Source organism: Mesocricetus auratus, unplaced genomic scaffold (assembly GCF_017639785.1).
Source record: "Mesocricetus auratus isolate SY011 unplaced genomic scaffold, BCM_Maur_2.0 Super-Scaffold_100015, whole genome shotgun sequence".
NCBI classification, from domain to species: Eukaryota; Metazoa; Chordata; class Mammalia; order Rodentia; family Cricetidae; genus Mesocricetus; species Mesocricetus auratus.
The window spans coordinates 63768820-63791279 of NW_024429198.1; the positions used below are offsets into that span (position 1 = coordinate 63768820).

General features: G+C 48.9%; 1 protein-coding gene across 2 annotated transcripts in view; it reads right to left on the minus strand.

Moving 5' to 3' along the window:
* Window positions 1-7150, minus strand: part of Fam13b (family with sequence similarity 13 member B) — an 82566-nt gene extending 75416 nt beyond the window's left edge. Inside the window, exon 1 of one of the 2 annotated variants that reach the window (XM_021234487.2) lies at window positions 7026-7150. The gene's annotated coding sequence lies outside the window, so the exon portion shown is untranslated. Of the gene's footprint in view, window positions 1-454; window positions 551-7025 lie in introns of those variants that run through there. The other variant, XM_040758067.1, reaches the window with a different exon arrangement.
* Window positions 7151-22460: the final 15310 nt, after the last annotated feature.

Consider the following 22460-nt stretch of genomic DNA (forward strand, 5'->3'; position numbering starts at 1 on the left):
TCTAATTGGGCTTCTTAGAGCATTGTACAGAGTTTCTGTGGTCACCAGTGAGGGCAAATCTGCTCCCCGGTCAGCAGAGCAGTGTCACCCAGCTAGTGAATTTCCCGCCCATACCTGCCGCCTGTTTTTTGGTTTGTTTTTTTTTTTTGTTGTTTGTTTGTTTTTTTTTTGGTTTTTTTGCTTTCAGTTTCCTCATTTTGATCATGGACACAGAGCACTTGGCAGTAAGCCAGTCACCTCCACCTCAGATGGGGGCTTTTCTTTTTTTAAAACAGGGTCCTGCAATGCGGCACACGCTGTGCTGGAACTCGGCAATCCTCCTGCCTCAGCCTCCCAAGTGCTACTGACCTAATCAAACCCTAGTCGATTTTACTCTGAAAGCTTCACTTTCCCCTGCCTTTCCCCAAAACTTCCTTGAACTCACACAGGGAGACCTCAGAGGGAAGGAACTCACCCAGCCCATCCCAGCAGGTTTGCATTTCAGTCAATGGAGGACTTCCATCATCCGGTCCTTTCCCCAGAAGCAAGGCTGCCCAAAAGGCTGTTCAGGCAGACTCAGACTTAGCTGGCTCTTTTATCTCTGCCCTTAGAAGATAAAGAACCAGCCCACGGGACAAGGGTCAAAGATAAATAAAATGGGAACACCAAGAAACATAGAGACCTTGGCCCCATTCAGTCAGCATCATAATCGCCCAGAGCCTGACAAATAAGTCTACTCTCCTCCCACAAATGTGCTATAATCTTTCCAGACAGCGTCCAGGACATCTTAGGTCTGTTTCAGGGAGTTGAACCCTGGGATTTCAAATGCTGCTTTTACGGGGAGCTTCACCCTATACCCACCCCACCCCCTTTTTATTTTTGAGACAGGATCTCACTTTTTTACCTAAGATGGCCTTGAATTTTCAGTTCTGCTTTAAACCTCCCGAGCAGCTGGAATTACGACGCTGTGCCACACGGTCTTTGGAGTTTGCAGGTGGTTGTGAGCGTCTGGGAACTGAACGAGGGTCCTCTGCAAGAGCAGTGTGTGCTCTTAACCATGGAGGGCATCTCTCGGCCCCCGGTGAACTGCCCACCACGGGTATAAAGAACAAATCTCTGCCTCTTCTTTTTCATGTAATCAAAGTCATTCTTTGCTAATCCTCTCAGTAAATAGCTCAGAATGAAAGGATGGCCCCATCTCCTCTGAGTGTGATAATGCACACCTCTAATCCTAACACTCAAGATGCTAAGGCAGGAGGATTGCTGTGAGTTCAAGGTTAACCTGGGCTACATAGCTCCAGACCAGCCAGTGATACATAGCAAAACTTGGGGTGATATTTTGTTTTAACGAATAAAGCTTGCCTGAGGATCAGAGTGTGGGGCTAGCTACTAGTTAGCCACAGAGGCCAGGCAGTGGTGGCACACACTTTTAATCCCAGCACTTGAGGCAGAGAAGTGGATCTCTGTGAGTTCAAGGCCACCCTGGGCTATACGAGATTGATCCGGTCTAAAAGAGAAATAGAGCCAGGCTGTGGTGGCTCACACCTTTAATGCCAGTATTGCGAGTCACATGCCTTTAATCCCAGCTCTAGGAAGGTAGAGACCAGAGTGATATGGCAAGAGAGGAGACAGGGGCTCATTGCATTCAGTCCAAGGATTCCCAGGGACTGGATCACCCCTTTTGGCCTGAGGAATTCCAAGATGTAAGAACTAGTGACTGAGCCAGGCGTTGGTGGCGAACACCTTTTATCCCAGCACTCGGGAGGCAGAGGCGGGCAGATCTCTGTGAGTTTGAGGTCAGCCTGAGCTACTGAGCAAGTTCCAGGACAAGCAAACAAACAAAAATAGAAAAGATTCTCTGACCTGCTCACATTAATTACCGTCCTTCAAAGAGAAGGTTCAGACCAGTCACATCTGAGAAACCAATAAACTCTGTCACTGCAGGAACATTGGAGAGACACCCGTGTGTAAACTGAAGCTGGTTGGTTAAACTCTGTCACTGCAGGAACATTGGAGAGACACCGTGTGGTAAACAGAAGCTGGTTGATGTGTACATGAGAGCCCATTACACTGTTCTTTCCACCTCTAGCTGACTAAACTTCCCAACAATCACAGAGAAAAAGGTGTCGGGCCTGGGCTGCGCTCTGGAGACCAGGCATCTCAACCACCGTTTGCGGTGCCCAGATTCCAGCGTGCACAGCACGTTTCCAGACTCAGCCTGGAGCCCTGGGAGAACTTCTGCAGCCTTCATGATTCTGTCACTGTTTTTCTCCCTGGTCTATTGTTTCCCGTGACAATCTAATCTGGGAAGGGTGAGTGAGCTCTGTCGGTCGGTGGGTGGGGTGAGTCAGAAAGAGACCGGGATGGCACAGGAGGCCACGTGTGTAGTATACATATGATATGTATGTGTGTGGTGTATATGTGTGCAGTACATGTGTGTATGTATGCATGCATGCATGCATGTATGTATGTTATGTATGTATGTATGTGGTGTGTGTGTATATGTGCGTTCTGCATGTATGTGTTATGTGGTTTGTATGTGTAGTGTACGTGTATTTTGTATGTGTGTGTGGTATAATGTATATGTGTGTGTTCTGTATGTATGTTTGTATGTGTATGTGTACATGTATTTTGTACGTGTGTATGGTGTAATGTATATATGTGATATGTGTATATGTATGTGTGTATGTGTGTGGTGTATATGTGTATAGTATAGTATATATATGTACTTATGTATGTATGTGGTGTGCATGTGTGTGTTTTGTATGTATGTGCGTGCATGTGTATATGCATACATTTGTATTATGTGGTGCATATATGGTGTGTGTATGTCGTACAGTGTGCATGTGTACATAGTTATGTATGTGATGTGTACATGTACATATATATGTATGTAGTGTGTGTATGTGGTACAGTGTACATGTGTACATATGTGTGTATGTGGTGTGCGTGTGTACATATGTATGTGGTGTGTATGCGTACATATGTATGTAGGTGGTGTGTATACATATGTATGTGGTGTATATGTGTACACATGTACATATGTGGTGTGCATGTGTACATATGTATGTAGGTGGTGTGTGTACATATGTATGTGGTGTGTATGTGTACACATGTACGTATGTGGTGTGCAGGTGTACACATGTATGTAGGTGGCGATTCTCCTACTTCAGAGCAGTCAAACCGAGTCACAGAGAGAAGAGCCACTTTCCCGGGACACTTTCACTCTCTTCGGCTCCCAGAGCGTCATTTTGTGAAGCTTAAGTGAAAGGCAGGACAGGTGCTGCCGCTGCCTTGTTTCAAACAGTGTCACCACCCGCTTCGGGAAGCAGCCACTTCCATCCATGTGTACACACACGCACACACACACACGCACACACACACACAATAATAATAAGGGTTGTGGTGGCGCACGCCTTTAATCCCAGCACTCGGGAGGCAGAGGCAGGCAGATCTCTGTGAGTTCGAGGCCAGCCTGGCCTACAGAGTGCGTTCCAGGTCAGCCAGGGCTACACATAGAAACATTGCTGGTCACGGAAATAAGGAAACATCAAATTACAAGTGTCGGATAGGAAAGGGGTCTTAACCAAAGTTAGCGGCCCCGCTCTCCTCCGAAACTCCTAAGGTTCCACCCGCACTGAATATGCCGGCTCACGCCCTCCTCTGAGTGTAAGGAAAGCGGCCCGAGCTTACTGACAGCCACTAGCTCAGGCCGAGAGCAGTGACAGGGCTCGCGTTTAGCATGCGTGGGGCCCGAGCAACCACCCGAACACCTGTGCTTGCGTCCGGGAAGGGGCTGGAGCAAAGCCCCTGGAGGAGGGGATGGAGGGAGGGTGGGGTGGAGGAAGGAGGGGGTGGAGGGAGGGTGGGGTGGAGGGGGGTGGACGGAGGGTGGGGCGGGGGCGGGGTGGCTTTGGAGCCCCGCGGAGAAGGCGGAGGGAAAGGCTGCTGCGGATCCCGGGGCGCTGCCAGGACGAGCGCTCGGCCGGGGTGCGGGGTGGGGTCTTCCTCTGGCCGCCGGGAACCCTCCCGGTACTTGGAGAACCGGACGAGCTCTTCTGCAAGGCCTCGGGCCTCCGGCAACTCAGCATCAGCGAGAGCTGCAGAAGGACTTGCAGGCTCCGGAAAGAAGCGTCGCCCCCTCCCCAGCCCCCCGCAGAAAGCCAAGAGGGAGAAGCCGCGGAAGCCCAGGCTGAAAGCATTACATCATCAGGGCGAGCTCCCATTGGCCGAAGGCAAGGCTCGCCTAATTTAACCCCTCTGCAGGGACAAAACGCTGGCGGAGGCTACCCCTCCTTGCCTCCCTCGGTGCCTCTGGTTTTCAGATAAGGAAAACGGGTAGCTGGGGGGCAACAGCAGACCTTTCTCTCACACCTTTCAGTAGGCATCCCCACGTGTACTAAAAGCCCCGCCCCCAATTATCTGAGAGCCCTCTGCGACAGATTGTTAACTCTGGGGTTGAGACAGGAAGGGACGATGCCAGTAAATGCCTAGTCTTTTTCCAAACTTGCGGTGGGATTGCCAGAAGAAACAAGACATAATAATAATAATAATAATAATAATAATAATAATAATAATAATAATAATAATAATAATAACAAAACGTCCTGAGAATGAATGCCAGACGTAGTAGGACAGGAGTTCACAGCTGCTGCGAATCCTCTGCTAAGAGCAGCAAGTGCTCTTAACCACAGAGCAGTCTCTACAGTCCTGCTGTTTGTTTGTTTTTTGTTGAGTTTGTTTCTTTGTTTTTGAGACGGGGCCTCCCTATGTAGTTCTGCTTATCCTGACGCATCCAGCACATTTTTTTTCCCTTTCTTTGAGGCAGGGTCCTCAATACTCTGTAGACCAGGCTGGCCTGGAGCTCAGAGATGAGATCTGTCTACCTCTGCCTCCCCAGTGCTGGGATTAAAGGTGTGCATGCACTAGCCAGCCCTTTGAGATCCTGTCTAAAATTTTAAAACCTGAAACATATTGGGAAGAAGCAGCTTCTGCTTTTTGGGGAGGGTTGGTTTGGGTTGGGTTGGGTTGGGTTTTTTTGTGGATTTTGTATGTGTGTAGGTATTTTTTTTTTTTTGGTCTTGGTTTTAGTTTTTGATTTGGTTTTGTTTTTTGAGATAGGGTCTCTCTGTGTGGCCCCGGTCTATCCTGGAACTCGCTCTGTAGACCAGGCTGGCCTCAAACCCACAGAGATCCACCTGCCTCTGCTTCCTGAGTGCTGGGATTAAAGGTGTGCGCCACCACCGCCTGGCTAGCTCCTGGTTTATTGTGTGTAGTTTTAACAACTAATTTTCTAAAAGCCATAGCAATAAGTCACATCCTCCGTGTTTTCACGAACACTGCTGAGAGACATCCTAGTTTGTAAAAGGGGCAAGGGGGCATGATCAGACAGAAATCCCAGTTTATGGCTTGCACTCTGCGGTAAGTAAATCCCTCAATAAACCCATCTTCCTGTTAGGAAGACTCGAACTTGACAGGACGGAGAACAAAGGGCTGTGTGCTCCAAAAGCTCTGCTCAGCGATTAAAGCCATGGAAAGGGAGGGAGGCTCCGTTTGGGAGACTGACGTTTTCCTGACAGGTGAAAGCTGTGAACCCTGGGCCTGGCTCCGCTGGTAAAGAAAGGCACTTGCCACCAAGCCTGGCAAACCTGAGTTTGAGCCCCAAGACCTGCGTGGTGGAAGAGAGCCGACTCCCAGTGTGGGGTCAAGCTGTCCTCTTGACCCCACACTGCACACTGACATGTATGTGCACACTGACATGTACGTGCACACTGACATGTACGTGCACACTGACATGTATGTGCACACTGACACATACATGCACACTGACACGTATGTGCACACTGACACGTACGTGCACACATTTGTACAGTACACGAATCGATGAAACATAATCCATTCTTTTTTTTTGTTTTTGTTTTTGTTTTTTGAGACAGGGTTTCTCTGTATTGTTTTGGAGGCTGTCCTGGGAACTCGCTCTGTAGACCAGGCTGGCCTCGAACTCACAGAGATCCGCCTGCCTCTGCCTCCCGAGTGCTGGGATTAAAGGCGTGCGCCACCAACGCCCGGCCGAAACATAATCCATTCTAAAAAGCTATTGGCTCTTAGGTAAGAGCTAGTCTACAAACAAGAAACAACAACCACGGCCATCAAACGTACCGGGATGTCTGCGGAGCATGGCCCAGCTCCAGACCACAGGGAACACAACCACGTATTTTCTTCTAAATTATTGTTAATTTATTTGCTGTATCCCAGACTGATCTCAAACTAATCCGTGGAGCCAAGAATGAGTTTGTGACCCTCCTTCCTCTACTTCCCCAATGCAGGGACTACAGGCAGGTCCCACTGTGCCTTGTTTATGACGTGTTGGGGTCAAACTGGCTCAGCCAGCTTCAGACCAGCTGAGCCGCACCCCAGCTCCTGCGTAACTTCTGAATGACCAAATATTGGAAGATTACCATTTGTTGGTTCTGTGATGATTCAAAAGCAGCAATGTTCAGTAAACTAATTTGCATTTTCTTATTTCTCCCTCTTTTTTTTTTTTTATTTTCAAGACAGGGTTTCTCTGTAGCTTTGGAGCCTGCTCTGGAACTCACTCTGTAGACCAGGCTGGCCTGGAACTCAGAGGTCCACCTGCCTCTGCCTCCAGAGTACTGGGACTAAAGGTGTGCACCACCACCGCCTGGTGCCTAGGGGACATTTTTTTAAGCAGCAATTCTACAACAGGGAGCCGGGCGTTGGTGGCACACGCCTTTAATCCCAGCACTCGGGAGGCAGAGGCAGGCGGATCTCTGTGAGTTAGAGACCAGCCTGGACTACAGAGTGAGTTCCAGGACAGCCTCCAAAGCCACAGAGAAACCCTGTCTCGAAAATTCAAAAAAAAATTTTAAAAAAAATTTAAAAAATAAAAAATAAAAAAATTCTACAACAGGATGATATAATGAGGTGAAACAGAACGGAACACTAAAATCCTCTGGAGAGAGCAAATTCTGATTTGATGAACGGTGCTAAGAACAGACTGTGAAGGTGAGGCCAGGGTTACTCACTTGGGTGGTCTTGCTCCGGCGTCCCGAGGACCCTTTGTCTTCCACACCTTCTCTCAGTGGCTGGCGTTCCCGGTGTGTTCCGGTGTTTAACTGCTGTTCCTTCTGACTTCGCTTCCACTGGGGCTACGAACGCAATGGAAGAAGTGTGCTCCCTCGTGCAAAGCTCCTTAATAGTTTTTAGCATTTGTTGAGCCCTTGGGATGTGGCGGGGACTTTTCATACACTGGGAGTTCCCAAACTTTCTCTTTTCAAAGAACTCAGTGTCTTGGGAATTTTCCACTGTGTTCTGAGGCCAAAAGAAATACCTTCACAGGACCAGGAAGATGTCTCAGAGGGTAGAGGCGCTTTTTTGGTTGACTTTTATGATTATTTGTTTGCTAATTTGGGGTTTGGTTTGGGTTTTTTTTTTAATTTTTAGTGTGTGTGTGTGTATGTATGGAGACAGGGAGGAAAGGCAGAAGGAGTTACATGGAACTGTAAAGCAAATATCTATATTTTAAAGCCAAATCAGATCATGAAGTAAATGCTGGAGCTCTAAAGATGCTCCTTTGGGCCCAGCCCCCACCTCTTTTTAAGCCTGAGGTATGTGTAGGTGCCTGGGCACTTGAATGTAGGTACAAGTTCAGGCTAAAGGGATCCTTAAAGGGCCAGGCACTGCGGAGCTGGGGTTACAGGAAATTGTGAACCACTCTGTGGGTGCTGGGACCCCAATTTAAGTCCTCCGGGAGAGCAGTGCATGTTCTTAACCACAGAGCCATCTCCCCAGCCCTCCCTAGCTCCCATCAGATACTCAGTACCCTTGACTTTTACAATCATTAGTCTTCGTTTTTCCCTTTGAAACTGTGACTCTTCACATGTCCGCAAAATTCTAGCAAGAAACACTCCCCTCCAGGCTTTGCCCCCAGGCTCTCGTTCCAGCTGAGGGTGCTTTCCTCAGACAGGCCTTCACACTCTCCAGACCCCTTGCTAAACGGCCTCTTGAGAAACCGCACACAGCCGGCAGGTGTGGTAGGGCACACCCAAATTCCCAGTTCTCGGGAACAAGCTGGAGGCGTGAGTCTGCAGAGCCGGGCCCCCTGTAGGGACCCATGCCTTTAATCCCAGACAGGTGGATCTCTGAGTTCCAGGCCAGCCTAGACTACATAGCTTCAGCTATGTCGTGAGCTGGAGATCAACCTAGACTGTGTAAGATCCTTCCTCAGAATGAGACAGAGAGGAAAAAAAAAAACTCCGAATCTGAAGCGCCTCTATTATACCCACACATCTGATTCACGATTTGACTCAGGATACAATTCTAGGTTGAGAGTCACTTTTCAAAGCTGCATCAGTCAGGATTCTCTAGAGGAATAGAACTGATTGAATACACACACGCACACACACACATACACATTATATGAATAATACGTATTTTTTAAAAACGGATGATCCCATTGGTCCACCAATGGCTGTCTTCTGATAGAAAGGCCAAAAATCCATCAGCCGTCCAGTCCAGGAGGCTGGTGCCTCAGCTGGTCTTCCGTACACAGCAGAATCCAGAACAAGGAGGCCACAGTGCAGGCCAAGAGGAAAACTCTTTCTTGTCCTTTACATAGGCTGCCGTGAGAAAGTGTGACCCAGTTAGGGTAGGCCTTCTGGCCTCACAAGTGGTCCAGACTTAAGGTGGGTCTTCAGTCTCAAGGAATCTGGATTTAGGGTGGGCCTTCCCACCTCCCACAATCCAATTAGAAAAAAATCGCTGGGACTTGGTGCCTTTAATCCCAGCACTTGGGAGGCAGAGGCAGGCGGATCTCTGTGAGTTCGAGGCCAGCCTGGTCTACAGAGTGAGTTCCAGGAGGGCCTCCAAAGCCACAGAGAAACCCTATCTGGAAAAACCAAAAAAAAAAAAAAAAAAATCCCTCACAGGTGTGCCCAGGGGCTTGGGTTTTAGTTAACTCCAAATGCAGTCAAGCTGACAAGTCTGTGTGTGTGTGAGTGTGCGTGGATGGATAGAGTGTGCCCGAGATTCCTCAGAGCCGGCGTTACAGGCATTTATGGGCTATCTAGCTTGATGTGTGGAAGCCAGGAGTGAACTCTGATCGTCATGTTTTCCTAGTAAATGCTCTTAACCTTGGAGCCTCCTCTTCAGCCTCTTGGTACTTCAAAGAAACCTCACTGTTTTTGTATGATTTGTTGTTTTATTTATGGTTTTTGTTGTTGCTGTTCGGGCTTCGTTCTGGTTTCGTTTTAATGTGGGATTTCACCTTGTTGCCCGTGCTAGCCCTGAATTTGAGAATCTCCCAGCCTCAGCTGACCTCGGCTGGGATTCCCAGAAATCACCGCTACCCCGGCTGCATTTTAGTAACTAATGTCCTTCTGGGAATTCTGAGGTCATCGCCGCTGTCCCTCTGGGCAAGCCACACTTTTCGTCTCCAGAAGCTCAGGGTCCGTTCTTCCCACCTGGTCTGGGACATGGAGGTCCTGGCCATTAAAGCTCACTCCTCGGGAATCTCCCCCTGAGCTCCCAGGGGTGTTGCCATGGGCAACCTTACTTGGAGAACATTCCAGAACCAGCCAGTGTCCAGCAGGCTGACTGTATTGGTGGTGAAAGTCCAGCTCCCTCCCTCTGCTGCTGCCAGCTCTGCAGGGTCCTCCACCACAGCCCACCTTCGAGGCTCCATCTGGTTTCTCCGGTGACATTCTGCATTCAACCGGCGGACAATCAGTGCAGCCCGTGCTATTGCCCGTGTTATTGTTAACGCTTGAGTGTGATGGCCTTCTTTTTTTCTTTTTCTTGCTGTTTTATTTATTTATTTATTTATTTATTTATTTATTTATTTATTATGTATACAGTATCCTGTCTGATGTATGCCTCCAGACCAGCAGAGGGCACCAGATCTCACTATGGATGGCTGTGAGCCACCATGTGGTTGCTGGGAATTGAACTCAGGACCTCTGGAAGAGCAGTCAGTGCTCTTAACCTCTGAGCCGTCTCTCCAGCCCGTGTGATGGCCTTCTATCCATCAGTGCAAACCCCTGCCACCGTGGCACCAAACAGGATATATTAAAAGTATGTCTTCTGTTCTCCCCACTCTTACTCTGTGTAGGGCTGAGCCCTCAGCCAGAGCAATAGACAAGAGAAAGAAATAAGAAGGATATAAATCTGTTTTGTTTTGTTTTTGATTTTTACGAGACAGGGTTTCTCTGTATTGTTTTGGAGGCTGTCCTGGAACTTGCTCTGTAGACCAGGCTGGTCTGGAACTCACAGAGATCTGCCTGCCTCTGCCTCCCGAGTGCTGGGATTAAAGGCGTGAGCCACCACCGCCCGGCAGATATAAATCTGAAAAGAGAAACATTTTCTTTTTTCTTTCTTCCTTTTTCTTAATTTAATTTAGAAACAAGCTTGCTTCACTTGTCAATCCCAGCTTCCTCCCCCCCCACCAATATTATCTTTTCTATTGGCAGAAAACACGATTCTATACTTACAAGATCCTAGAGCTTCCCCTAAGAAACTCTTAGAGCCGAAAAGCATATTGAGCCAGGGTAGAAAACCAGCACAAAGCCGGGCGGTATGAACGTTGAAGATAAAATTAAAGAGGCCAACAGGAAGGCTCAGAGGGTAAGAACATGTGGCTCGGGGGCGTGGCAACCAGGGTCCCGACCCAGGGCCACAGACAGGAAGAGAATGGGAGCACCAGCCCCATTCTCTCTGCGTCGTCTGCTGACACCCACGTCTGCACAGCGGCGCTCACGTGCGCATATGCCGTGCCTACACGCGCGATGACAGATGCATTTCTAAAAGAGGGCTGAACAAATAAAGGCATTTTCTGGGATTCACACAGTGGGAAGGGGAGAGTGAGTCCACAAGTTTCCCCTGACCTCCACGCACACACCCCATCCTCCGTAAATAAATAATAAACGTATAATTTTTTAAAATCTTGGATAAGAAATTGGCGGTGGTGTCCCACACCTTTAGTCCCAGCACTCGGGAGGCAGAGGCAGGAGTCATGAGTTTGAGACCAACCTAGTCTACAGAGCGAGTTCCAGGACAGTCAGGGCTGTTACACAGGGAAACCCTGTCTCAGAAAAAAGAAAGGAAGGAAGGAAGGAAGGAAGGAAGGAAGGAAGGAAGGAAGGAAGGAAGGAAGAAAGGAAAATGAGTGTGTTGCTGGCCATTTCTAAGGCAATCACTGCATTCTCTTGGTGTTTGCTTTTTACTCTCATGTGCATTGTTGATTTGCCTGCATATATACCTGTGTGAAGGTGCTGGAGCCCCTGGAACTGGAGTTACAGACTGCCGTGTGGGTGCTGGGACTGGTTCTCTGGAAGAGTGAGTAGCATGCGATATTAACCACTGAGCCATCCAGCCGTCTCTCCAGCCCCATCTCTTAGTGTTCTGCAAACTGATGCCTTTGTAACAAGTAAAATGAAAATGTCATACGACATCATTTCCAGATGTGGTGATAAAAAGTCTACGGCTTCTTGGGTGCTTTCTCTCTTCTCTCTTGGATCACTTAACCCCAACATGTCAACTGTGTAATGAGACAACCCCGTGGAGAAGCCACTGGGTGACAATTAACCCTCCTCACTCTTGCTGAATTCAAAGGTGAGAACTTAGCACCCACCACGGTCTGCAACCCCTCCAGATCCCGAGCCGGAAGCACCCGCGGGAGCCATCTAGACTCCATACTCATAGGAATGGAGGCAAACGGGAGGCAGGTGCCCAGTAACAACAGACAGGCGTGGCACGGGTCTCTAATCCCAGCACTTGGGAAGCTGAGACAAGAGGGTAACAAGTTTGAGGTCATCTTCTGCTACACCGTGAGTTCCAGGACAGCCTGCATTATATGATCCCCCATCTCAAACGAGAAAGGTGAGCCAGGCACGGTAGCTTCACGCCTTTAATCCCAGTACTCGAGAGCCTGAGGCAGACAGATTTCTGTGAGTTTGAAGCCAGCCTAGTCTACATAGTTCCAGGACAGCTAGAGCTACATGGTGAGACCCTGTCTCCAAAACAAAACAAAACAAACAAACAAACAAAAACAGGGCTGGAGGGATGACTTAGAGCACTGGCTGCTCTTCCAGAGGACCTGGGTTCAATTCCCAGTACCCACATGGTGGCTCACAACTGTCTGTAATTCCAGTTCCAGGGGGTCTGGAACCCTCATACAAATATATATGTAGGCAAAACATCAATGCACACAAAATGAAAACAAATAAATAATTAAAAAAACAAAAACAGAACAGAGATACAGAGTGGGACGGGGGGTGGGGGGTGGGGGGATGTGGTGGGCAAAGAGATGGCTCAGAGGTTAAGAGCACTGGCTGCTCTTCCAGAGGTCCTGAGTCCAATTCCCAGCAAGCACACGGGGCTCCCAACCATCTGTAAGGAAATCTAGTGCCCTCTTCTGGCCTGCAGGCATATATGCACACAGAACACTGCATAAACAATAAATAAACAAATCTTAAAAGGAGAGGAGGAGAGAGACCTGGCTTCTAAGAACTGGTGAGGTAGTTAAGAAGCAGTGTTCCGCCAGGCGTTGGTGGTGCACGCCTTTAATCCCAGCACTTGGGAGGCCGAGGCAGGCGTATCTCTGTGAGTTCGAGACCAGCCTGGTCTACAAAGTGAGTTCCAGGACAGCCTCCAAAGCCACAGAGAAACCCTGTCTCGAAAAACCAAAAAAAAAAAAAAAAAAAAAAGAAGTAGTGTTCATGCCTAGTTTGTAGGAAGCCTTAGGTTTGATTCCCAAAACTTACAAATAAATAAATAAATAAATAAATAAATAAATAAATCTGGAACAGCTCAGTGGTTACAGTTTAAAAGCATGGGTTGCGGGAACTGGGATTGGAATTTTTTTTTAAAGCACGGGTGTTCTTCCAGAAGACCTAGACCTGAGTTCCACCCCCAGCACCCACACGGTGGCTTACAATTGTCTGTGGTGCTAGTTCCAGGGAACCTTATGCCCTCTTCTGGTCTCCAAGGGTACCAGGCACAAGCACGACACATTAAAAGATCTGGTCTCTGAGCAAAGGTCAAACGGGAAAATATATGGCTTAAAGATGAAGCTGCCGGGTAAGACGGCTCAGTGGTTAAATGTGCTCACTGCTCAGAGCTAAATAAATACAATTAAAAGTCAATATAAAATCCCAGGGGCTGGAGAGATGGCTCAGCAGTTAAGAACATCTTGCAGAAGGCCAGAGTGTGGTACCCAGCACCACATCAGGCAGCTCCCAACCACCTGTCACTCCAGTTCCAGAGGATCTGACACCCTCTTTTGGCCTTCAGGGGCACCCGTACATACAGAATTTGCTCTCTCTCTCTCTCTCTCTCACACACACACACATACATACATACACACACGCGCACACACACACATGTAAATAAAACAAAACAAAAAGATGTATTTAATAAATAAATAAAACGTCAGGGGGGCTGGAGAGATGGCTCAGTGGTTAAGAGCACTGACTGTTTTTCCAGAGGTCCTGAGTTCAATTCCCAGCAACCACACAGTGGCTCACAACCACCTTGAGTGAGATCTGGTGCCCTCTGCTGGCACACAAAAGATTGTATACATAATAATAAATGAATAATGTATTAAACAATACTTCAGAAATATCAAAGGATGATGGGGGAAGTCCTTCTGTGTATATGTTAATAAAGCACTGTCAGCCAATAGGGAAGCAAGATAGGTAGGAATAGGAGTCGAGGAGGACTCTGGGAAATAGAGGCACAGACAGTCACAACGTAGGAAGCCAGAGGAGTAAGAGGTCCGGACCCTTTTTCTGGTAAGAGAAGACCACGTGGAAATACTCAGATTAGCAGTTACGGGTCAATTATTAAGTCAGAGCTAGCCGACAAGAAAACAAGCAAACAGCCAACAGATTCATAATTAATATAGTGTCTTGTGTGTTATTTGGGGGCTAAAGCGGCGACAGGACCCAGGCGGCTGGCGGGAAGACTACACGTTACAAAAGGAGACTCCTCAGAATATTGGAAAGTCACACAAAGGCAAGGTCCGTTCATGGGACTAAAGGTGTGTTGTCTGGACCGCTTCCATTAAACCACAGGTGTCTAGGAAGTGTAGAGGTGGAGATTCGCCTCTGTCTAGGGGAATGGACACGAAGGAAAGTCACGGGAGGCACGCCAGCTTTCCAGGGAAGTCTATCGATAGAAAGGGCGCCAACTTGGAAGGGACTGTAGACCTTTGGAATTCTGCTAACAGTGAACCGCGTACAGGGGTTCATGTCTTTAATCCTTATACTAGATACTCCAGAGGCTATGGCAGGGGATTGCTAATTCAAGGAGTGCTTGGGGTACAAATCGCTGTCTCAAAGAGGAGAGGAGAGAGGGGGAGGAAGAAAGAGAGACAGAGAGAGAGAGAGAGAGAGAGAGAGAGAGAGAGAGGGAGGGAGGGAGAGAGAGAGAGAGGGAGGAAGAAGGAGGGAGAGAGAGGGAGGGGGAGGGAGGGGGAGAGAGAGGGAAGGAGACAGAGGGAGAGAGAGGGAGGGAGACAGAGGGAGAGAGAGGGAATGAAAGAGAGAGAGGGGGGAAGGAGACAGAGGGAGAGAGAGAGGGAGAGAGGGAGAGGGAGGAAGAGAGAGGGAGAGAGAAAGGGAGAGAATGAAAGAAAGAGAGAGAGAGAGAGTTGGCTGTAGGCACGGAGACTCATGACAGTCATCTCAGCGCTTAGCTGAGCGTGATGAAGGAGGAACGCTCCTGTGAGTTCAAGGACAGCTGCACGGCCAGCACCAGCCTGTGAACTTGTGACCCGGTCTAAACAGAAAGGGAATGAACCAGGAAGACAGACGCGCAGTGTCATAAAAGATAGATTTATTATGTAAAGTTCAAAGCACGGCTAGGTGTTACACCAGCACTCGGGAGGTGAGCACGGGCAGGTCAGGAATTCAAGGCCATCTTCAGTTACATAGCCAGCTCCAGGAGGCTAGCCTGGGCTACCCTGACTCAAACAAACGAGGACACAAAAGTAAGACAAAACATGAACAGAGGAACAATAGCACGACTCCATGTGTTAAGTTGCATACACACATGCTAACATATACGGCAAACATGGTGACACACACTTAGCATCACAGCACTCTGGAGGCTGAGGTAGGAGGGTTACAAATCTGAGGGTATCCTGGGCTACACCGTGAGATCCGGTTTCAAAAGGTGACAACAGGCGGTGGAAAGATGGTTCGGTGGATAAAACAAGCTCTGGGTTCCAGTGAGAGACCCTGTTCAATTTACTAGATGGAGAGCCACTGGGGAAAACACCCAGGGTTAACCTCTGGCCTCCCAACACACATGAACATACATGCACACACACACACACCATACACACACACCATACACACAAAAATTATACACAGTGCGTATATATGAATATGAGCACAGAAAATAACCCTCACTAAAATGTCTGTAAGGGTTACTTACAGGGAGTTGGGGTAGAGATTCATGTTCATTACACGATGCAATTCAACTTCAGTTCATTTTTTTTCCTGGTTAGCAAAACAAAATTCACTTTTATAAAAACAAGTTTTTGGTGTGTACAAACGTCACCTGCTTGATAGGTAATATTAAAATTATGTTTTGTGCTGGGCGTTGGTGGTGGCCCACGCCTTTAATCCCAGCACTCGGGAGGCAGAGGCAGGCAGATCTCTGGGAGTTCGAGACCAGCCTGGTATACAGAGCGAGTGCCAGGACAACACAGAGAAATCCTGTGTCTAAGAACCAAAAGAAAAATTATGTTTTGTATATACAACTGCATTGCAAGCTTTTTAGGGACTTTAGGCAATCTTGACTCTGCGCCTGCCTCAGACAATAAAGGCAAAAACCCTGTCAACAAGAGCCTGTAATATCACAACAGCCGCTAGGTGGCAGGCCTCACCCAGAAGTCCTCTCCTGCTGCAGTCCGTCCCGCCTCGAGTATTGTGCCACAGTGAGTTGTGTGAGCCGCTCTCTGGGCAAAGCAAGAGTTCCTTCCCGGCATAGAATTACATCCTGGTTCATCTCGGACCCATAAGGGTCGAGTACCGGCTGGAACCCACAGGACAATGTTTTTGGAACAGATAGATTGATGCGTTTATGTGTATTTCCTGCAAAGGACTAAAACCCCGTAAGCAGCTTCGTAGCGTCCTCCTCACAAAGCAGGAAAGGCAGGCCCTGGGAGAAGGTCTAGCCCCCAAGCCTGTCGACCCGAGTTTCCACCCCAGCACCCACCTGGCAGGAGGAGGAAAAGCGACTCCCACAGGTGTCCTGTGACCTCTGTGACCTCCACAGGCCCTCTGCGTTGTATCTTCGCACACAAATAAACAAGCTCCCGAGTAAGTGTAGAAAAAAGATAAAGTGGTGGCGCACGCCTTTAATCCCAGCACCCCAGAAACAGAGGCAGGCAGGGCTCTGTGAGTTCAAGGCCAGCCTGGTTTGCGGGGCGAGTTACAGACCAGCCAGGGCCGCACAGTGAGGCGCTGTTTCAAAAAAACAACAGCAATAAAAGCACGATTGGTCAAGCAATAACTGAACAAGGTGGTAAAGAGACAGCCGAGGGGACCGGGTCTGTGACTGAGTTTGTAGGGTCCTCTCCTGGCGCGCAAGGAGCCCTGCACCTCACCCAGAGAACCAGCCTACAATCCCAGCACTTGGGAAGTGTCGGCAGATGGATGGAAAAAGCCCATCCTCGGCTACAGAGCTGATTTTTGAGCCAGCCTGGACTACAGACCGCCTCTCTCTAAAACCTGACAAGGGGAAAAAAAAAAAAAAGAACTGGAAAAGAAGCAATTGAGAATTTGGGAAGTCTTACCCAGCGTCCACGGGGAGAACTGTGAGGGAACCAGAAACCAAGCTTTAGCCAGCTGAACTGAAACCTTACTTTAGATCACACACGCACGCGCGCACACACACACACACACACACACACACACACGCACAGCTCATTCTCCTGCACTTCCCACCGCCTCATCTCGGGAGCAGAGAAGCTCACCGTCAGAACCCCCTCTCTCCTCCCGCTCTCCCGGCTAGCCTCCTTCATCCCCGCCTCCCATGTGGCTTCAAACCTTCCTCCGCTAAGCGGTCACGGTGAGAACGGAGCCCCACAAGGAACCTAGGAAGGAGACGGGAACCAATGGCGTGGGGAGGTTTCTGACTGTGTACTTGAAGAAGCACACGTGCGTGGTAGGGTAGACCATCTTGGCAGCACTGACAGTTTGGAAGTTCAGACTCTGGAGCAGCAGCATGGTATGCTCTGGGCTGTCTGAGCCCTGACTCACTGTGAGACCCTGGAGACAGCTCCTGTTGCTAGATCTCAGCTGCTCCCTGCACGACAGAACTCACCGGAACTCACCCTGACCAGCCCTGGGCATCGAGCCTCACACCTCTGACCCAGCCCTCGTTGATGGCGGTCCCAGGACACCTGGATCCCAAGATCGCTAACACTGGAGGTGCAGAGGCCTCTGGGACTTTCCTGGCCACACTCTTTTTTTTTTTTTTAAAGCTCTGTGAGTGCCTCTCAGAGGTATATGGACATACACACTGTGTTACACACTCGCCTTCTGTCCTGCATTGAATCACAGGTATTCACACACCTTAGTCTCTATTTTTCTTTTTTTTTTGGTTTTTCGAGACAGGGTTCCTCTGTATTGTTTTGGAGGCTGTCCTGGAACTCACTTTGTAGACCAGGCTGGCCTCGAACACACAGAGATCCGCCTGCCTCTGCCTCCCGAGTGCTGGGATTAAGGGTGTGCGCCACCAATGCCCGGCTCCTTAGTCTCTATTTTACTAGACACTGAGCCACTCGAAGCAGACAGCAAGACCCTACAGCTGAGCGAGGGCTGGCGTCCCGTGCATACCTGAAACAAATCACTGGGTTTTAGTGTGTCTGTTGATCCATCTTGCTTGCGTGTGCCGTAGTGCAGAGGCAGAGGTCAGAAGACAGCTTGTGGGAGTCAGCTGTCTGTTTCCACCTGAGGACTGAATTCTGGTTACCAAGCTTGGCGGCGAGCACTTTTACCGACTGAGCTATCTATCCAGCCCAAAACAACTATTTGATGGTAACTTCAGCAGGAAGTTGGGTAGGTATAATGGCTCATACTTTTAATCCCAGCATACCGTAGGTAGAGGCAGGAAATATCCATGAGTTTGAAGCCAGCTTGTTCTACACGGTGAATTCCAGGCTAGCCAGAGATATATACACAGTTTTTTTGTTTTGTTTTGTTTTTTGTTTCTGGTTTTTCGAGACAGGGTTTCTCTGTGGCTTTGGAGGCTGTCCTGGAACTAGCTCTGTAGACCAGGCTGGCCTCGAACTCACAGAGATCCGCCTGCCTCTGCCTCCCAAGTGCTGGGATTAAAGGTGTGCGCCACCAACGCCCGGCTTTTGTTTTGTTTTTTAATTTCCACTCTATCTCCTGACAGCCTACAGCAATAACCCTGAGCTCTAGTGATAAGCTGTATGCTGCTTGCTTGGCTCGTGCAAGTGGTTATAACTTCAGATATGCTGTGATCTGGTTGTTACACAGGCATTACTAAAAGTTAAATTATAGGGAGAGATGGCACGGTGATTAAGAGCACTGGCTGCTCTTGCAGAGGACCTGAGTTCAATTCCCAGCACCCACATGGCGGCTCACAACTGCCTGTAGCTCCAGTCAGAGGGGATCCAATGCCCTTTCCTGGCCTCTTCGGGCACTGTGTGCACGTGCTGCATATACACACATGTGGGCAAAACACTCATACACACTAACATAAAAAGTCTAAAAATTTGTCTAAATTAAATTTCATAACCGTATACTTAGATGACTTTAAAGCAAGATAATACACCCGGCGGTGGTGGCGCACACCTTTAATCTCAGCACTCAAAAGGCAGAGGCAGGCAGATCTCTGTGAGTTCAAGGTCAGCCTGGTTTACAAAGCTACACAGAGAAACCCTGCTCAGAAAACCAAAAAACAAAACAAAACAAAACAAAACAGAAAAACAGATAATACTCAAAACTGATCAATTCCTAATTTTTTTGCTACATTTTCCTATTACAGTCCCGGCCACACTAGAACAGCTCACACCATGAAAACCAGCAAACACAGCCACGCTCCACAGCAAGATGGCTGCAGAGCATTTACTTTCACACCACTACATCAGAGGCGCGGGCGGGGCTGTCTTGTCATCACCATCTGTGTCTACCGTCATCTTCTGCTCAGATTTCCATTCACAGAAACCAATTGCTGGGTCATCACCCACAAACTAGTGAGATGTGGCCTGGAATGGTGGTACCCTCCTGTAACCCCAGCTCTCAGGGCGAGAGGGTTACCAGCCCTGGAATACGGAGCAACTTCAAAACCAGCCTGATCTACAACAAAACATCTTTTTTTGCTAGCACATGCTTTTTGTTTGTTTGTTTTTTTGAGACATGGTTTCTCTGTATTGTTTTGGAGGCTGTCCTGGAACTCACTCTGTAGACCAGGCTGGCCTCACAGAGATCCACCTGCCTCTGCCTCCTGAGTGCTGGGATAAAAGGTGTGTGACACCAATGCCTGGCTCTAACTTTTTAAACAATTTATATAAAAAATAAACTATGCAATCTTCATTGAATCTGAGCAGAGGCAAGCTCAAAATATCTGCACACGTGCGCACACACACACACACACACACACACACAGGCACACAGACCAAAACGTCCTCATTTCTTTCTCTGCTTTCTAGAAGATGGAAGAATATTTTCCTAAGGTACCCACATCCAGGGGTCACACAGGAAAGTAAGACCTAGTAAGCCAGACCTGAGAACATATTTCTACAATCCTAGCATTCCAGTGGTTAAGGCAGGAGGATCACAAGTTTGAGACAGGCTTGGACTACGCATAGCGTGCTCTGAGCCAGCCTGAGTAATAGAGAAGGACTTCTCTCTACAAAACAAAACTCCACCAACAGAAAGAACCAGACCCAAGGCCTCTCCCACAGTAGGTTAATACAGAATCAGGTCTGAAAGTCTTTCAAGGGGCTGCAGGGATGTGGGTGTGGTGGTCTGAAAGGAAATGGCCCCAAAGGGGAGTGGCACTATTAGGAGGTGTGGCCTTGCTGGAGGAAGTGTCACTGTGGGAACAGGCTTTGAGGTCTCTTTTGCTCAAGCTTCCCTCAGTGTGACACTCAGACTACTTCCTGTTGCCTGCAAGAGGCAGGACTCTCGGTGACAGCTGCAGCACCGTGTTTTCCTGTGCTTCACCATGTCCCGTCACGATGACAGCAGACTGAACCTCTGAACTATAAATTAGCCACCACAGTGAAATGAATTCCTTTATAAGAGTTATAATCACGGTGTCTCTTCACAACACTAGAAACCCTAAGTGAGACAGGAAATAGCACTGAGATATCGTTAACCATCACCTCCTGAACCCAGGGAGGAGCTCCAAAAATCCAGCCTGTTCTCCCAAGAAGTATAGAATTACAGATTTTTTTAAATTAAGAAAATTAGTATCTGGGTGTTGGTGGCGCATGCCTTAATCCCAGCACTTGGGAGGCAGAGGCAGGTGGATCTCTGTGAGTTCTAGGACAGCCTCCAAAACAATACAGAGAAACCCTGTCTTGAAAAACCAAAAAAAGAAAATTAGGGATAGAGAAAAGACTACTGAGGCAAACTCGGTAAGCTTTTTCCCAAGTGCCTCAGTAATGAAGCCCAACAAGCAAGCTATGGCCAGAAGACAGACCTTTCATCCAGTGAGGACACCCAGAACACTGAGACAGGACAAAAGCATATCAAAGAAAAGCTCATTGGAAAAAAAAACAGATCTAGAGCCGGGCGTTGGTGGCACACATCTTTAATCCTAGCACTTGGGAGGCAGAGGCGGGCGGATTTCTGTGAATTCGAGCCCAGCCTGGTCTACACAGCAAGTTCCAGAACAGCTTCCAAAACAATACAGAGAAACCTTGTCTCGGAAAAAAAAAAACAAAAAACAAACAAACAAAAAACAGATCTAACATATTATAAGTTATTGCATAAGGTTGCTGCATGCCTGTAAATACCATTTTCATCATTATCTTGTCACTGGAGGACAGTAGTCACCTACAGACCGACACCATGGCTGACCCCTACTTTGAGTACATAGAGGATCCTGGGGACTCCTAAACTCTAGAGCTGTTTTGGTGTGCACGGCTGTGTCACTTCCTAGGTAAGCCCGGGGATGCTGAAAAGTGATCAGGACGCTGTTGAGGGTCCCAGGACAATGGCTAAGACAGTTTTCCAATCTGTGCTTCCCCAGCTCTAGGGAGGAGCTCAGCCCCTTTGATGTCCATCCCCACCCCTGCCTGACAGTGCCCTGTGTCCTATTAGAGCCCCACACTCTCTTCCTCCCTCCCTCCCTCCCTCCCTCCCTCCCTCCCTCCCTCCTTTCCTCCCTCCCTCCCTTCCTCCCTCCTTCCTTCCTCCTTCCTTCCCTCCCTCCATCCCTCCCTCCCTCCCTCCCTCCTTTCCTCCCTCCCTCCCTTCCTCCCTCCCTCCCTCCCTCCCTCCCTCCCTCCCTCCCTCCCTCCTTCCTTCATCCAGTCACTTTCTCAAGCACTGAGCTCACAGTGACTCTAAAAGGCGGGTTCCTGCCTAAGCAGCTGAAACCCTAGTGACAAAGCCTCGCCAAGGGGAAGCCGGGCTGCCCCTCCACAGAAGAGTGTGCGGAGCTCGCTAGAGGCCCTGAGTCTGATGCCCGACACCCGCAGTCTGCAAAGTGGTCGTTGGCAACAGAAACAAAGGCAGCGATTGATTGATTGATTGATTGATTGATTGATTGATTGATTGATTGCTTGAACATGTAGGCAATAATGACCTGGAGATCTGACTGACCCTCAGACGCAGAAGGGAGACATACAGAAGTGAAGACCAGAGCTTACTTTAACAAAAAGTCGTGGAGGGGACTGCTGCAAAGGTGACCTCTGTTGCTTCTGCTCCAAGCCCCGCTGCTCCCAGCGCCTGGCAGTCACCAAGGGAAGACATAGAGACGGTGACTGCGCTCACTCATTGAGGAGGGGGGTCCCCCAAAACAGCCCCTCTGTGATTATTAAGAACGTGCGGAGGAAATCAGGGAGAACGGGAAGCCTCGTTAACACAGGGAGCACCCGCAGCTCCCAGGGAGGGGTGACTGGAGGTCAGGGGAGGAGCCTACACTGCTCTCCAGGCTACAAGACTCTAAGCAATGGGCCCTCTGCAGCAGGAGGAGATAAGACTGTGTAGTCAGCGACCCCAAGAGTGGGAGACCTGTGTCAGCCTCTCTCAGTCGGGGAGGGCAGGGCGTGGCCTCATCAAAGGCTTTGGGCCGAGACCCTCCTCTCTGATTCCCCATTGGGTCACTGGCTGCCACGGCTCGGCCAATAAGGGACAAACGGGATGAGCTGTTGATTTTTTCCCCCTCCTGGCCATTGAGAGTTTGCCCACATAAATGCCCTCTCCTCAACTCCTCTGCACTTGGCCCTGAGCTGGCCCCGGTTCCCTGGG